The 5,343-nt window shown below is 38.8% G+C and overlaps 1 pseudogene; it reads left to right on the top strand.

Moving 5' to 3' along the window:
* Nucleotides 1–1,866: 1,866 nt before the first annotated feature.
* Nucleotides 1,867–4,587, top strand: LOC137736535 (pentatricopeptide repeat-containing protein At1g30610, chloroplastic-like; annotated as a pseudogene).
* The last annotated feature ends 756 nt before the right edge of the window (nt 4,588–5,343 follow it).

The raw sequence follows: 5,343 nt of genomic DNA, 5'->3' as shown, positions 1-5,343 counted from the left end.
TAAGAAGATGAAAAAATAAAAATAAATAAATAAATTCACGAATAAAAAAGAAAACAAAAATGAATGTCTGGGAAATCTCCTGATAAAGAAGATGATAGTGGCAGTAAGGCTCTTCGAGGTTCAAGTTAGTAAGTAGTAAACACCAGTGAACAATAGTGTTCACTAAAATTTTGTAAATGTTGATCCTGTCCTCGCCTTTTGCGTCGTCTTTGGTCGCTAAGCCAAATCGTCGTTTCTGCGGTGCTTCTCCACCACCTAGGACAAGACCGGCACCTTCATAGACCTGAGCTCTGGAACTTTCTCGAACTCGGAAATGAATGGATGGGCTTTGACGATGACGAAATTGTCCGCTTCCGGTACATGACTCGTGTTGATTGACCCGCTTTCAGGAGGGACGCGACGAGTCAGACTGAGTCGGGGGTTTGGGGTGTCGGCGTTTGGCTCGGTGAAGTCGGTGGTCCAGAAGACCTCATCCTCGTTAAGCTCCTAGCCCGCTGCGGCGGATAAGGGCAGAGAAGGAGAAGTGGCCGAGCAGTCGATCCGACAACGATGATTGCTGGTTGCAAACGCTGGTGGAATCCATGGTTAGGATGCGCGAAGATTTTTGGTAATATAAGGAAAAAAAAGGGGGGCGGCGGGAGTGGGGAAGGAGAAGAGTTTTGGGTTTTGATGCGGCGGAGGGACGCAGAGTTTCGTGGGAATTTGTTCTGGGTAAATGAATGAAGAACACGAAGGAAGACAGAAAAAAAAAAGAGTAAACTGCCGACTTTGCCCTGACATATCATCCAACTTTTGATTTCTCCTTCTAAATTTTTTAATTAGAAAATTAAGAACTTAAACTAATTTTTTTTTTTTTGGCCGATTTCCCACCTACTGTTAATTTTTTTTATAGATTTCACCCAAATTAACGTTAACACTTATCATGTGCAAATTACATAACTCTCATTTGTAGACAAAAGCGATACTTCAGTAGACCTTCAAACACAAAAGTTATAGAATCACACATATTTGCATAGGTTTATATTTTAGAAATCTAGCATTTTCAATTATTTTAAAGAATGAAGCGACGGAACTATCCACACATGTTGTGCACATGCTTCCATTTAACAGAAATTTGGATGGAATGAATGAAAAATTAACAGCAGGGGCAAAGCGGTCAAAAAAATTAGTTTAAGTCCTTAATCTTCTAATTAAAAAGTTTAGAGGGAAAAATCAAAAGTTGGATGATAGTTCAAAGGGCAAATCATCAGTTTGCTCAAAAACAAAAGAAGAAGTTGAATAGGACGAAAAAAGATGTAGAAAATGAGAGAGATAAAAGTTTCAGAGCGAGATATAAATAAAAAATAGAATAAATTATCTATACTATATATTAAGAAAACCCTAATTGTTAAAAAATAGAATAAATTTTGCTCTTATTTTTTGAGACACACTCTTGACAAAAGGAAGGGCAAAATAGTAATTTTATATTTTTGACAAAATGACAATTATATTCTTTTTTTTTTTTTATCTTCACTTTTATACACAATAATTACATAAAAATAACAAAATGACAATTATGTAATATTAAGAAAGTTTATCAAGAACTCGAACATTTTTTTTATTAAAAGCAATTTTACAAAAATAAGTTTACCAAAAAGGGGTTTATCTCGAACGACAAATCAAGAGCTTCTTCTCCAAAAACTTGGACTGCTGTCATGGTCGCCATTTCTGCTTCGAGCTCTTCTGCTTCTTCAATCTCAAGTTCGTAGTTCCTCTCTCTCTCTCTCTGTATTTCCTAAAATTGTTTCACTCAGTAGCTGGGCACTTGAGAAGGAAAGTTTCAAACTTTATACTATACTATGTGAACTTTGTTGGATGAATTGAGAAATGGAGGTGATGGTTATGGCAAATGCTCAACCGGGTGTCTCCAATTTTCAGATTAATGGGGTTTTTGCTACGAATTGTTGCCCATATCCGGTTCCTTTATCTGGGTTTTCGATTTTTCGGAGACCCATTTTCGGTATTGGGTTATATGAGAAGAGTGTGAAGAGGAATCGGGTTTTCGGTATTAGGTTTGTGAATTCTAGGACTGTTATTAGTGCTGCGTCGAAGGAAGGGTCTGAAATTTTAGAGAAGGAATTCGAATTTAAGCAGTCGTTTGATCAGTGCTTGAAGGTTATGGGGACTGTTAGGCGTAGAAGTGATAGAGATAAGCAGCAGAGGTCGAAAGAAGAGAATCTGAAGCATATTGTGCGGAGTAGAGGTGTTTCCAGGAGACTGGTGTCTGAGGGTAGTGAAGAGGATGCAAAATTGTGGGAGCCTGAAGGGAATTTGAATCAAGAGAAGGCGTCAAAATTTGAGAATCGGTACAAGTCGCTTGGAAATAGAAATGGAAGCATGCATGAAAGTCAACGAGTTAAAGGGTTTAAGGATAAATATGATAGCAGACAGAACAAGAAGGATGAAAATGATAAGAAGATGATAAGGCGAGAGACAAGAGATGGAAGATGGTCAAAATATACTGGTAGGGTAGAACCAGGATTGGACTTCAAAGGTAAAAGTACAACAGTACGAAATGCAAAAGATGGCCCGGGCGTTACTGCTCGGCTAGAACAGGAAGTAGACTTCAAAGGTAAAAGTACAATTGCATGAAATGTGAGAGATAGCCCGAGAGTTTACAAGTCAAGGGATAAAGCCGTTGAAAGAGGGAATTTGGTGTTAGAAATGAAGATGGAGTTGAAAGGAACCACAGCAATGCTGATAAAGCCACTGATAGAGGTATTGTTCCAACAAGTGTAACTAAGAGTGGTAGGGATTTCCCTAAAAGATTTAATGAAAAAAGCTTGGAGGTGGAAAGAGCAGCATTTCAGAATTTTGATGAATTCGGTGATATTATGGACAAGCAACGAGTTTCACAAATGGAAAAGTGGCTGAATGGTGCAGACATTGACATGCCTGAGTGGATGTTTTCAAAGATGATGCGAAGTGCACAAATCAGATTCACAGATCATTCAATATTGAGAGTTATCCGGCTATTGGGAAAACGAGGAAACTGGAGATGGGTGCTACAAGTCATTGAGTGGCTTCAAATGCATGAACGTTTCAATTCCCACAAACTCAGATACATTTACACAACTGCACTTGATGTACTTGGAAAGGCAAGGAGGCCTGTGGAAGCATGTAATGTATTTCATGCAATGCTGGAACAAATGTCCTCGTATCCCGACTTGGTAGCTTATCATTCTATTGCTGTAACTCTTGGACAGGCAGGACATATGAGGGAACTTTTTGATGTAATTGATACTATGCAATCTCCTCCTAAGAAGAAGTTCAAAACTGGGGCACTTGGGAAGTGGGATCCTCGGCTGGAACCAGATATTGTTGTCTTTCATGCGGTATTAAATGCCTGTGTTCAGCGCAAACAATGGGAAGGAGCATTTTGGGTTTTGCAGCAGTTGAAGCAACAAGGCCTACAGCCTGCCACAACAACATATGGACTTTTCATGGAGGTGATGCTAGCATGTGGCAAGTACAACTTGGTTCATGAGTTTTTCAAGAAAGTGCAGAAATCTTCTATACCAAATGCTTTAACTTACCGAGTAATTGTGAACACTCTTTGGAGAGAGGTAAAATAGATGAGGCTGTATCGGTTGTTCACAACATGGAAAGACAAGGATAGTAGGTTATGGGGCTCTCTATTATGACTTTGCTCGATGTCTTTGCAGTGCTGGAAGGTGCCAGGAAGCACTAATGCAGATTGAGAAGATATGTAAGGTTGCAAACAAGCCTCTAGTAGTGACTTACACTGGTCTAATTCAAGTTTGTTTGGACGCCGGAAGCATTGAAAATGCGGCCTATGTTTTCAAACAAATGGAGAACGTTTGCTCCCCAAATCTTGTTACTTGCAACATAATGCTGAAAGCTTACTTGGACCACGGAATGTTTGAAAAAGCGAAAGATCTGTTCCTGAGGATGTTAGATGATGGGAATAATATCATGAGCAGATCCGATTTTAAGGTTCGGATAATACCAGATAGCTACACTTTCAACACCTTGTTAGAAGCCTGCGTCACAGAAAAGAGGTGGGATGATTTCGAGTATGTATACAAAGGGATGTTACACCATGGGTTTCACTTCAATGCTAAACGCCATCTTCGGATGATATTGGACGCTTGCAAAGCTCGAAAGGCGGAGCTGCTGGACATGACCTGGATGCACTTGACTGAGGCAGACCGGATTCCACCACCTCCTCTCGTGAAGGAACGGTTCTGCACAATGCTAGAGAAAGATGACTATGCTGCTGCTCTCTCCTGTATTACCACTCAAAATCTAGTTGAGCTGCAGGCATTCTCGAAGACAGCGTGGTTGAAGTTGTTCAAGGAAAACGCGGAAAGGTTTCAGAATGACACTTTTGTACGGTTGGTTGACGAGGGTAGCATTCTTGTTAACAGAAGTGATAGGTCGAACCCTGTATTTCAAAACCTTAGGGCAGCTTGTGGAGAAGTTGATAGAATCCGTTTAGCAGGAGCTGCAGGTTCTACACGTGAAACTGTATCTACAACTCAAACGGAACCAGCTATCAATTCAAAGATGTATTATCCGGCCTAAGAAAAATAAGAGAGAAAACAGAATATTCATTCATTCATTCAAAAAAAAAAAAAAAAAAAAAAAAAAGTTTACCAATCACTCAACTGTTTTATTTTACTGCGGTTTATTCTTACAGCACAGCAGAAAGTTTTTTAAAAAAACACAACAATACCAAAGTAGCTCTAAGCAATATAAAACTCAAGCATTAGGTAAGAAAATATAAACCGGGAGAATTGCAGAGGATATTTAAGAAGTAGATATTGCATTCTTTTAGGAGTATGATTACTTAACGTGCACTTACCGTGCATGCTAATTCTTAAATTGTACGGAAATTACAGCAAACTTTTTGATTGTTTGCTGGATTAGGTTTCCGAATAAACATTGCACTAAGAAAAAGGAATTCAACACCGTAAGTGAAAGTGTTCAAACATGGATCCAATTTGCGAGGTAACTATTTTCTTACTGAAAAAACTTTCACCTACAAACCGAATCATATATTTTGAAAAAAGGAATCAGACTTCACCAAAACAGTGAAATGAAAACACAACGTTGGAAACAATTTAAATCCTTGGAAATTATAGAAAGTCCATCTAAATAATCAAAAGCGCATAAACAATTTTAATGAAAATAAATTAATGAAGAGCGGAAGAGGGGAAGAGAAGTCGTACTTGGGAAAAAGCGGAACCTTGTCGTCAAATTCTATGTTCTTCAACTTTTTCATGAGTACTTTGAACATTTTGTGGGATTGTGGGTGTAAATACGAAAAATTTCTGAAAC

This window comes from Pyrus communis, chromosome 6 (assembly GCF_963583255.1).
Source record: "Pyrus communis chromosome 6, drPyrComm1.1, whole genome shotgun sequence".
Taxonomy (NCBI): Eukaryota; Viridiplantae; Streptophyta; class Magnoliopsida; order Rosales; family Rosaceae; genus Pyrus; species Pyrus communis.
Note: the sequence above shows the minus strand (reverse complement) of the source record. Positions and strands in the feature narration are given on the sequence as shown.